Raw genomic sequence first — 12,335 nt, forward strand, 5'->3', positions numbered from 1 at the left:
TAAGAACATTTATAATTTATGGGAAAGAGGTAAAAATATAAACATTAGCAGGAGTTTGAAAGAAGTGGATTCCAATTCTAATGGGTGACTTTGAGGGTATCAAGACTTCAGTGGAGAAAGAAACTTCAGATGTAGTTTATAAGCTTCAGATGTAGAAATAGGAAAAGAGCTATAATTAGAAGTGGAGGTTGAATATGTGATTGAATTACTGCAATTGCATGATAAAACCTTAACAGATAAGAAGTTACTTCTTATGAATGGTCAACAAAAGAGGGTTATTGATATTCAATACATTTCTGGTGGGAATACCCTGAATATTGCTGAAATAACAACCAAAAATTTAGAATGTAACTTGAATTTAATTGATAAAGTAGTAACAGGGCTTGAGAGAGTTTAAGTGACTTCAGTTTTGAAAGAAGTTCTATTTCCATTGTTGGTAAAATGTTATCAAACTGCATCATATGCTACAGATAAATATTTTGTGAAAGAAAGAGTTAATCAAAGTAGCAAACTTCACTCCTGTTCAACTTTACAAAATTGCCACAACCTTCAAGAACCATCACCTTGCTCAGTCAGCAGTCACCAATATTGAGGCAAGATGTTTCACCATCCAAAAGATTATGACTAGCTAAGACCCAGATGATTGTTAGAATTTCTTAGCAATGGCATTTTTTGTTTGTTTGTTTTCAGATTCAAGAGGTTTATGTGCAGGTTTGTTGTATGGATATATTGCATGATGATGAGGCTTGGGTTTCTATTAAGCCCATCATCCAAATGGTGAGCATAATACTCAATAGGTAGTTTTTTCAACCCTCGTGCTCCTCCCTAGTTAAGGGGTTCCCAGTATGAGTTGTTCCCATCCTTATGCCCATGTGTACCCAGTGCTTGCAAAGTATGTGTTTGACAAAGGACTAACATCCAGAATCTATAAAGAATGTAAATGAGTTGACAGAAATAAATAAAGTATTTTTAATTAAGGTATATACATTTTTTTAGACACAATACTTTATAGTATGATATAAACATAAATTATATATGCACCAGTAATCTAAAGATTTGTGCGACTCACTTTATTGTGACATTTGATTTATGGTGGTGGTCTACAGGTGAACTCATAATAGCTTCATCGTATTCCTGTACTTTAGATACTCTTTTTATGCAGTGTATAGAAGTTTCAACTGATAAAATAACATTATTTCAAATAGAAAACAGTCACTTCATCAAGAAAATAATTTTTATTAGAAGTTGAGTCATTTCTGGATTCATCTTTGACCTACTAGGTCCTGATAATCCCTAAACTGCTGAGTTAACTTTTATTCTCAAGTTCTTCTAACTACTATTCATTGAAATGTTGGTATACTTTATACCACATCCTGTGGTGCTATAAATTCTCATAAATATGAACTGGAACTTTCAAATGAGTTCTCCAATTGATCAATTTACATAGAATTTTACCATGGTTGTTGAGGACAATGACATGCTATATAGGTCCATGCCACTTCCATTTAACTTCATAAGTTCTTCGGATATATCAGAATGTTCCCTTTTCTTGGTGGTGCTGAAAGTTGCATGACCAACTGTAAAGTGAAAAAGAAGTTTTGACATAATTCATATTTCAAATCTTTGGGAATTACGTATATTGTGCTTAAGACAGATCTTCCTCTCCTTTATTTAATGACAGCTGTTTTGCTCTCACTAAACTGGTTAAACTTATAAGAGAAAAAAATTCATTACCAGGCTTTACTTTTACCTATAAACTACATACTTATAAAAGGAATTTTGAAACATAAATTCTTATGAGAAAACATAATCTAAGAAGTTTTAATGTTCTTCTATTTTATTTTTAAAAATTTTACATTTGGGTTAATCAAAAATGAACAAAAGTAGACAAATATATTTAAATAAAAAGGTTTTATGTTGCAAATGTAGACCTTGGTCTTGTTTAAGGAGCCTATGAAAGATACCATATACACCAACAAAGTTCCTAGCTTATGTTCTAACTAGCATCTCAGTATACAATTTTGAGAAATTAAAATGCTACATGTTTTACTGGAGGCTATAATTTCAGTTCAATGAGAAAAACCTTTATCACTACTTAGAGACATAATTTCAGAAATGGTCAAATTGAAGAAAATAAATTAAAAAATCATAATTTATTATTATTGGAAAGGCCAGATAAATTATAGATTGAAAATATTTCTTTTAAAACCAGTAATATAATTTATTACAAATAGATAATATTATAGGGTCAAAATTCATTCACATATATAGAATACATACTGTAATTGAAAGCCATTTAACACTTTTGTTATTAACTGAATGTTGATTCCATTCAAAATTCAAATGATGAAACCTTGTCTTCAATATGATGGTAATAGAAACTGGAGCCTTTGGGTAGTCTCATAAATGAGATTAGTCTCCTTATAAAAGAAACCCTAGAGAGCTATCTTTTTTTCACCATGTTAAGATAAAATGAGAAGTCAGCAGTCTGCAACCCAAAAGAGAGCCCTAACCAGAACCCAACCATGTTGGCACTCTGCTCGTGGACTTCTACACTCCAGAACTGTGAGACATGCATTTCTGCTATTTGTAAACCACCCAGGATACATAACTTGGTTACAGCACCCCAAATTGCTAAAGACAGAAATCAGTAATGAGAAGTGGAAGTGTTACTATAACAAATACCTTAAAATATATGAAAGAGACTTTGGAGCTGTGTAATTAGTGGAAGCTGATGAGTTCTGATGTACATGCTAGCAAGAGCCTGGAATGTTTTGGATGGAATTTAAAATTCAATTCTGGTGAGGGCTCAGAAAACAAAAAGAAAATAAATATAGAAAAAGCATTCATCTTCTTAGAAAATACCTAAATAATAATGAATAAAAATTGATGAATATATAGAAAGTACAAATCACTTTGTCAAGACCTCAGTATAAATGAACATGTTATTTAATAATGGAGAAAAGGTGATCTTTATTTTTAAGTGCAACAAACTTGAGTGAATTGTGGTTATGTTCTAATGCTTTGTGGAAGATAGAACTTGATGCAACTATTTGGATGTATAGCTGAGCAGATTTCTAAGTAACATGTTGAAGGAGAAGTTTGTTTTTCTCTGTGTCCTTGTAGTCAAAGATGAGAAAAGGAAAGTGATTTGAAGATAAAATTATTTAACAAAAAGGAAACAGCACATAAAGATTTGGAAAATTCCTTACAAAAGAATTACAAAAAGAAAAAAGAAAAAGAAAATGTGTGTTATGAAGAGAACATTAAGAATGTAGTGGAACCTTAGTGACTTGATTAGTATGAGTGTGAACCATGAATTTAATACACAAAATCCAACCCAGAAATGGAATTACACCAACAGAAATGCTGCCAGTTTAGATTAACAAAAACAAAGATAATGGGAAAAATTAAATAAAATAAGAGTTTTAGACATCTTAAACCCTATACAACTGGACGATAGAATTATTTAGCTGTGAATGAGCATTATTCTTCAGAACAAAGGAAGAAGGACCCCCAAAGATGTTTCAAAGATTATCATAATTGCTACTCACACCAAGAGACCAGAGTGCATGGGAAAAGGGGGCAGAACTGCTTTTGATTTCAAAGGGCAGAAAAAGCTCCCAGAGGAGCTTTAGGGGGAGGGAAATCCAGTGAACCCTTAGGTGGTAATCTCAGCCCTGACAAAAAAACTGTGATGTGAGTGGGGCCACTGTAGAGAGTGATCCATTGGCAATGCCCCACTGAGTAGTGAGGGGATGTCTGAGAAGTGAATTATCAAGTCAAAGAGATTTACTCTTGAGTCTTAAGGTTTAAAAGCATTTGCCTTCTTAGGTTTTGGATTTACTTGGGACCCATAATTCCTCCCCTTTTTCCTATTTCTTCATTTTGGATTGGAAATATTTATCCTGTGGCTGTCCCACAATTGTATTCTGAATGTGTATATTGTTTGGTCAACAAGTTAACAGGGTGAAGAGAAATTTTGCCCCAGAATAAACTGTACCTTGAATCTTACCCATATTTGTCTTAGGTGTTATGTAGATGAGAATCTGTACTTTAGATTAGAGTTGAGGCTACAATTAGTTAAGACTTTTGGATTTGTTGGGATGGACTAAATGTATTTTGCATGTGAGGGCATTAATTTTGGGACATCTAAAGAAGAATGTTATGGACTGAATGTCTGTGTCTTCTCAAAATTCATATGTTGAAATTCTAACCCTCAATATGGTGGTGGGACTTTTGGGGGATGATTATGTCATGAGGGTTGTGCCTCATGCAAAGGATTAGGAGAGCTCTGTCACTTTTTTCCCCATTAGCATATACAAAATGACATCAACCTTCAATCTGCAAAGGACCCTCACCCACTCCAGACCATGCTGGCACACTGACTTTGAATCTTCAGCCTCTAGAACTGTAGAGAATAAATTATTGTTGTTTAAAACCACTCTGCTTATAACACATTTCTATGGCAGTCCTAACTGGGACACTACTCTAAAGTATAATCCATACTATATTCTTCTGACTCTGGACTCTATTCTGTTACCAAATATGGTAAAGTGATTACTGCACCATGGTTTTGCCATAGATTTTTTTCTTGTTAAAAATTTTTTTTCACATCATATACAGCTTTTAGAAATTTTTTAGTTTATGTATTAAATAACTTCCCTGATATCTGTCTCATTACTTTTTTTCTTTTTAAACAGTTATTTTATTTTATTTTATTTTTTTGAGTTGGAGTCCCACTCTGTCACCCAGACTGGAGTTCAGTGGCCGCTCCCGGCCACCGCAGCCTCGACCTGCTGGGGCTCCGGCAATCCTTCCGCCTCAGCCTTCCAAGTAGCTGGAACTATAGGCACGCACTACCACGTCCAGTTACTTATTTATTTATTTTTTTGATTTATTGTAGAGATGAGGTCTTGCCAATTTGCCCAGGCGGGTCTCGAACCCGCGGACTCTGGCAATCTACTCACCTCAGCCTCCCAAAGCTCTGGGATTTACAGGCTGGGCCACCGAGCCCGGCTTAAACATTTATTTTTAATTAGCAAATACTAAATTGTATGTATTTATCAGGTACAAGTTTATGTTTTGATATATGTTTACATTATGGAATTATTAAAGCAAACTAGCACATTTATCATCTCACATATTATCATTTTGTTTTTGTGGTGAGAACACTTAAAATTTACTATTATAGCAATCTAAAAAAGTCAAAACATAAAAATAGAGAGTAGATTGCTTGTTCCCAGAGGCTAAACATTGATAGCAAATAGCGAGGTGTCATTCAAAGTGTCCAAAGTTTCAATTAGACAAGAGGGATACGTTTCAAACATCTATTGCACAGTAAGGTGACTACAGTAAAAATAATTTACTGTATATTTCAAATTTTCTATTTTAAATAGATAGATATATTATCTGTATTCTCAGTTTTTAAAACACGATCTAGTAAATGATAGATTTTAATAAGTAATTTTAAGCTAAATGACTTATTTACACCTTGACCTGACCATTATTTTTTTTTTTCCAGTAATTTCCAGTTCTCTCCTTGGCTATATCAGATACTTGAAGAAATAGTAATTATAACAAAACCAACAAAATAACAAAATATATACTTTTATTTCAAATGACATGTTCGATTGTGTTCTAAGACTGGACTGTCTTGGAGACAAAGAAGACTTAATTATTTTATATCGTATTCCTTTGAGAACTTCTGAGCTTTATTTTAAAATTACATACTTCATTTTCTTTTTGCTTGCAATTTTATCACTCCATGGAGTCTAGGTAGCGTGTCTAAATTCTCACTTATTCCACATGGGTCTAATTCCATTACATTTTTGTCCTGTGTCAATTAATTTTCTTTTCTCAGATAATAAATTTACACTCTCATTCCTCTTCTGAGCTGTTAGACATTTTCAGTATGGAACATTCCATTAAAATGAAATGACAGATTGCCCTGTAGCACACAAATTTTCAAAGACTGTTGCTCTGATAATATAGTTCCTAGAACTTTATTTCCAAAGTAATGCATGTACACAAAAGACATTATTAATTTTGTGCATTTACAAACTACACATAAGTTAAAAGTGATGTCATTTTTCCATACATATATCTAGGATTCAAAGTGATTGATTAAATTCAGTTTAGAATTTTACACAGAAGTACAGTTTATAATCACATTTTATACCCCTCTATGCAGGATGTAGTTTTCTAAATCATATTCCATTGTCATGAGCATGTTCATCTTCCAAACAGAATTCACTGACTGAAAATAAGATCAAGTCTGCACATTTTCAGATATAAATTTTAGAGATTACTGCAGTTGGTATCATATATCTTTCTTGTACTTGAGCCTTTAGATCTTGCTGTTTTTACCACTTTTATGCTTGCAAGATTTATGCTTCTGTATACTTTGTTTATATTCAGCAGCTAAGTATATTTTGTCCTGTTATCACATTTTAACCTTTAATTTATTTCAAAAGTACAAGAAAGGTTTTGAACATAATTATAGTGTAATTTCTTTAAATTTTGCTAAATAATCATCCCAAATGGGAAAAATGAAAATTAAAAATGCACACACACATATTTTTTTTTCAAAAATACATACTTAGGTAGTGTGTTATGTTAGATTCATTTCTATTTGAAACTGTAATTTAATTATAATACTTGCAAGATTACTGTCAAGTTAATTGCTTACACATATATTTACAATCCTTACAAATATTTTAACTTTTCAATGTGTTAGTTTCTTTTAATTTCTGATGATTATAGTTGTAATATCTAGCCTGGTTAATATAATCTATTAAACCAATGTATGCAGAAAATACCCTTTAAAGCTTTTTAATATTTGTTCATTATATTATTATATTTTAAAACCATTCTATATTGTTGGATTCTTATAGATAATTGTTCAAGATAAAATGACAAAAATGGCAGATATTTTGTTGTCCATGTTTTTTATAAAACTGATTAAAACCAAATTTCACAAAACATATCATGCTGTAACATTACCACAGTTCTCTCTAATCGAGTTGTACATACATCAATTTGATACTGTAATTTCTTTGTTTTCTGTTTCTTCACTTGTAAGTTGAATCTACTGATCTACAGAATTTCTAAGGTTTCTTCCAGCCCTTATCTTCATATAGTTAATGTAATTATGAAATATATGGAATTGAGGACGCCCCAAATTACATAGATCCTAGCTTAAGACAGATATATGATTTTTAAATGTAGAGAGAACAGCAATGGGAGAAACTGTCAAAAATAAATCTATGTTAGAGGAAAAAATTGAATAAAATGTTAAAAGAGCCGGACTCGGTGGCTCGGCCTGTAATCCCGCGCCTTGGGAGGCTGAGGTGAGTGGATTGCCTGAGCCTGAGAGTTCGAGACCCGCCTGGGCAACTTGGCGAGACCTCACCTCTACAATAAATCAAAAATCAGCTGGGCGTGGTACCGCGCGCCTGCAGTTCCAGCTACTCGGAAGGCTGAGGCGGAAGGATCGCCGGAGTTCAGCAGGTCCAGGCTGCGGTGGCCGGGAGCAGCCACTGCACTCCAGTCTGGGTGACAACGTGAGACTCCAACTCAAAAAAAAAAAAAAAAAAAAAATTTAAAGAACTAAGAAGTGCAGAGGTCAAATGAATCAACATTCAAATGAGAAGAATAGAAATTGATACAAATGAATTATGCCACTCAGTCAACACAACTTCTGTAGAAAAGCCCTAAATATCAAAGTGGGCATTATTAAAGGGTGTGTGAGAATCATAGCAAAGTGAATCAGTCAGGAGGCAGCCATGTGGTAAAAATTTCCTATCTGAATGTATTCTGTTTCAATTTTACTTTCTTACCAAAACATATTTTCTTATTACTTTATTCCTTCCAGAAAGCAGTATTCTTACTATCTCATAAGGAATGATTTGAATGTGTCTTCTCCAAAATTCATGTATTGAGTTCTCCCCCTTCATGAAGAGTATTGGGTGACTTTATCAAAGTGTTTGGCAGAGAAGATCACCCCTCTCTTGCTTTTTACCTTCTTCCATTTGAGGCTGCAGCAGAAGGCCCCCAGCAGAATCTGTTGCCTTGATCTTGGACATCACAGCCTCCAGAACTGTGAGAAAATACATTGTTTTTGTTTGGAAACTGTCCAGTCTTGGGTATTTTTTATAGCATCATAAAACTGAGACACAAAATGTAAAATTATTAGTCAAGTTAATAATTCTTATTCATCAGATTATATTTTTATTTATACAATCTCAGGATAGACTATTACTTTAATATATTTGAATTATAAAACGTTCCAATGTAGGTTAACCATATTAAAAGTATAAACATTGATTCCATAATATTTTGTAATTATACTTGAAGTTATCAAAAAATTTTCTTAAGTATTAGAATTCAAGTTCCTCATTTAGTTAAATGAAACTATCATTTTAAAAAGATTTTAAAGGCATGTAAGTTCAATATTTCAATAACTCATTTAACATTTGTTACTTTATGATCCATGTTTCAAAGACCTCAAGAGAACTGTAAAGTTCCAAAGGAATACTCTCTTGATTCAAGGAAATAATGTTACCCTGACTGAGAGAAGATAGAAAAGAGCATATCAATTTAGTCACTTAGACTGTATATAGTAAAACAGTACTCATGAAAACACAGAACTGGATTTATACTTTTCAAAAATCTACATCTTAAATTTTGAAAAAAGAAATTGAGTAAAATCCAAGAAGGTATAGCTCAACAAAATGACTTGCTACCTTTGACAACCAAAGCATAGATACAATAAGTCAATGGAAAGGATTTATTGGGCATGATTCTTCATTCTGTGTATATTGGCTTTTTTCTCCATCTCAATCAACCCTTTGTTAGTGATCTATCACTTTAAGACTGAATCAGAGATGAGGGTTAAGACAAACATCAGAGTATACATTTGCTCATAACTGTCACCAAATAAAACCTGGGGGAGTTGGTAAAAGTTAACCGACTCTATCTAGGGAACAGTCTAGAAGTCTTATTGAGGTACAGCATAAATAAATACAAACAATGTAGTCAGTGATACACTTTTATTATAAATCCTGAACAGTTTTCAAGCTCAATTAAGTCATGGACTATTTCCATAATGGCTTAAGGAAGCAGTGCACGGGTCTTGGCAGTTTATCATTCTCTTGTGATGCTTTTCATTGCCAGTTACCTGAGGAGAGTAAGTTTCTTGGAAATAACTATTCCCAAGAATGGCTTATTATCTTTTGAAAGATGGATGTGGCAACTAATCATTTATCATTTTGATGCTCATTTGATGTGGAAAGATAGAAATTAGGAAAATGTAAATTGCCAAACAATGCCCCACGGATAAGCAAGTATTAATAATTTCAGGCATATATGAAAAGGTTTCAAAACATTTTAAAACTTGTATACCCTGAAGAGCTTTGGAAATTAAAAAAGCTACCATAAATGAAATATATAGATTGTTAATAAGGTCAACAAATATTCAATCTACTGTTTGTGGAGCACTATATTAAATCTAAAGCTGATGTGTTGCATGTTCTATGAAAGAAAAAGACATATAAACTCTGTGTTTCTCCGGTGTATTCTCAGTCTTAGAGAACTCCATCACCCATTTTCTCTTATCATCACACTCTTGATTAAGTTTTGTTTGGAAGAAGGAGTAATGAGTCAGAGAAATTGAGTTATTTCTTCCACATCTTTCCCTATTTCAAGTCCATAGATTTGCTCTTTGCTGCATTATTCCTTAGCTACCCATTTTGCCTGTCTACTTTGATGCCTTTAATTTTTCACTGGACTTTACTAACACTATTCTCTTCTTGTCCTGTCATATGCAGGAAGCCTTTCTTTGATTCTTTCTTCCTGGTGTTTTAGTATTTTTTTGTCTGTCCTTTTAATTTTGTCCATATTTAAGTAAAAAGTTTATTTTAAAAATGTTCATTATGATCTAGGGTGACCCTTCTGTCTATTTCTAGGATCTTAATAAATATAAAGCAATCTAAAAATATTTGCAAATATTATAATTGAACAAATAACACTGAATATTAAGAGTTTGCTAAAGAGAGAACAATTTTTTTAATAATATGAGAGATGGAGAAGTATGTATTAAGGAAGTAATAGATCAATTGGACCTTGACACCTAGATTGGAGTTCAACAGCTATTAAAAATTAATTAACTTTTTTAGGAAGTTAATTTTAGGTTACTAATGTAACCAAATATCTCTTGAATAAAACATTATGATTTTTCGGTGTACTTAAATTGAATCAAGTGATATAGGTGAAAATCCATGAAGTCACTACACAAGACAAAAACCAGACTACTTCAAGAGGTCCAGCAAACTTTGTGTTCTTCCCCAGCCACAACTCCCTCTTGATGTAACTTGTACCTCTTGTTGATGTAACTTATTTTCTAATTTTTGTGACAATATTTTTTGCAATATTTTATAATTTCATTCTTTCATATTCCACCCAGAAATATGGTTAATTTTGTTTGATATTGGACATGAAAACTTATGACATGTACAGTGGAATGCTTTTTCTCAACACTGAATTTTGAAATTGATCCATGTTTTTGTATAAATTATTTATTCTTGATATTTATTACACCATTTATTGAGTACACTTAAGTTACCAATTTTATTGTTAATAATTATGTTGTCCCCTAAATTTTATTATGATTAACCATTTTATTATGAATATCCCTATACATGTATTCTAGTAGATGCAGAACTGAGTTCAATTGCTCCTTTGGAGGGCATGCACATATTTAGTTTTAGGACTATTAAGTGCATTGGTTGCATTGAATCATAGGATAATATTCTACACCATCATCAGAAACAAGTGTTATTAGATACAGGATAGCATGGCTAACCTAGTGAAAGCTCTTGGCCTGGCATCTCCAGCATCATTCATTGCTGTAACAAGAAGAAAACCAAGGTTCTAGAGTTTTTACTCAGTTCTCAAACAACCATTAATTGGATAGCATGTAAGTCCCTGACCTTGAACTAGCCCTTAACTTACACTTGTGACCAGTAGAAAAAGCATCCATAAGCTACCTAAAAAGTCTAGAGTTAGACAATAAATAATGAGAAAAATACATTAAACGTGTATTGTATGATATCTAATGAGTGATAACTGTTAATAGCCAAATAGACATTGAAATATGGATTGCCTAATCAGAAAGTCACTGCTTAAGAAGAAATACCTTTTGGCAGCATGTTTCCAACAAAGGAAACACTAAGTATAAAGATGATGTGTCAGGGCAAGCAGGATGGTGACATGGGTAGAGTAATGAAGGCAGAATGTGATGGTAGGAGATGAAGTCAGTGAATAACTAAGGACCAGATTAGATATTTAGTTTCTATTATAAGAGTAAAGGGAATACTTTGGAGATTTCCAAGTGAAGAAAAGAGACTAGCATAAAATGAATTATATTGTAGAAGATAATTTCCATTGACTTGTAAGAAGGAGATTTAATAAAGGATAGATAATGGCAGCAGACAGATGTTATTGAGAAACTATTTTCACAGTTCACGTAAGAGATAATAGTTGGATATGCAATAAACTTGAAGGTGAAGTGGAATAGATTTTCTAATAGCTTGGAATGGTGTACATAAAAAAAAGTTGATGGTGACTCCGTGTTTTGAAGTTTTAGAAAATGAGTTAATGATTGCACAAATGACTGAACAGAAAAATCACTGGAGTAGAATCAGCGTTGGCAGAATATAGATAAATAATTTTGTTCTACTTGTTAAAGTTTGAAATTCCTATTTGACATTCAAGGCAGCTGCAAATGAGTTGAGTGTTCAGGAAAGAGATATCAGCGAAAGATATAAATTTTAGTCTTGTGCCCATATTTTAGCCGCAAGGAAGGATTTTATGAACTTCTGGTGAGAGTACAAATCAGTACATTCAATGTAGAGAAAAAAGAAGCACATATGCCATGTCATCTTGTAATAACTCCCATCCCCTACCACCTAAAGCAGAGATTTTGTGGATAATTTGGGAATGTACAGCGGAAAAAAATGAGGAACAAGATGGTAGTTACATGGAAAGAAAGAGAATCATATCTAGACCACATTATCAATTAAGTAATGGTACTCTAGGACAATTCATTGAGATGAAACAAAGGGGTAAACATTTATCCATAAGCTCTAGGAGTTTCATTTTTTAAAGGGTGCTAACTCCCACTATGCATTTATGAATACCAAGATAAATCCCTACAGCAATCCACACAACATTGAGAAATTCCAAGACACAAAGTGGTCTTGCTGGTGACTGAGGTCACATACTGTCACTTTTATCTTTATGATATTGACCAACGTCTACATAAAACTGGTAAA

Source organism: Carlito syrichta, unplaced genomic scaffold, assembly GCF_000164805.1.
Source record: "Carlito syrichta isolate Samal-C Ts95f unplaced genomic scaffold, Tarsius_syrichta-2.0.1 Scaffold301728, whole genome shotgun sequence".
In the NCBI taxonomy this organism is placed as follows: domain Eukaryota; kingdom Metazoa; phylum Chordata; class Mammalia; order Primates; family Tarsiidae; genus Carlito; species Carlito syrichta.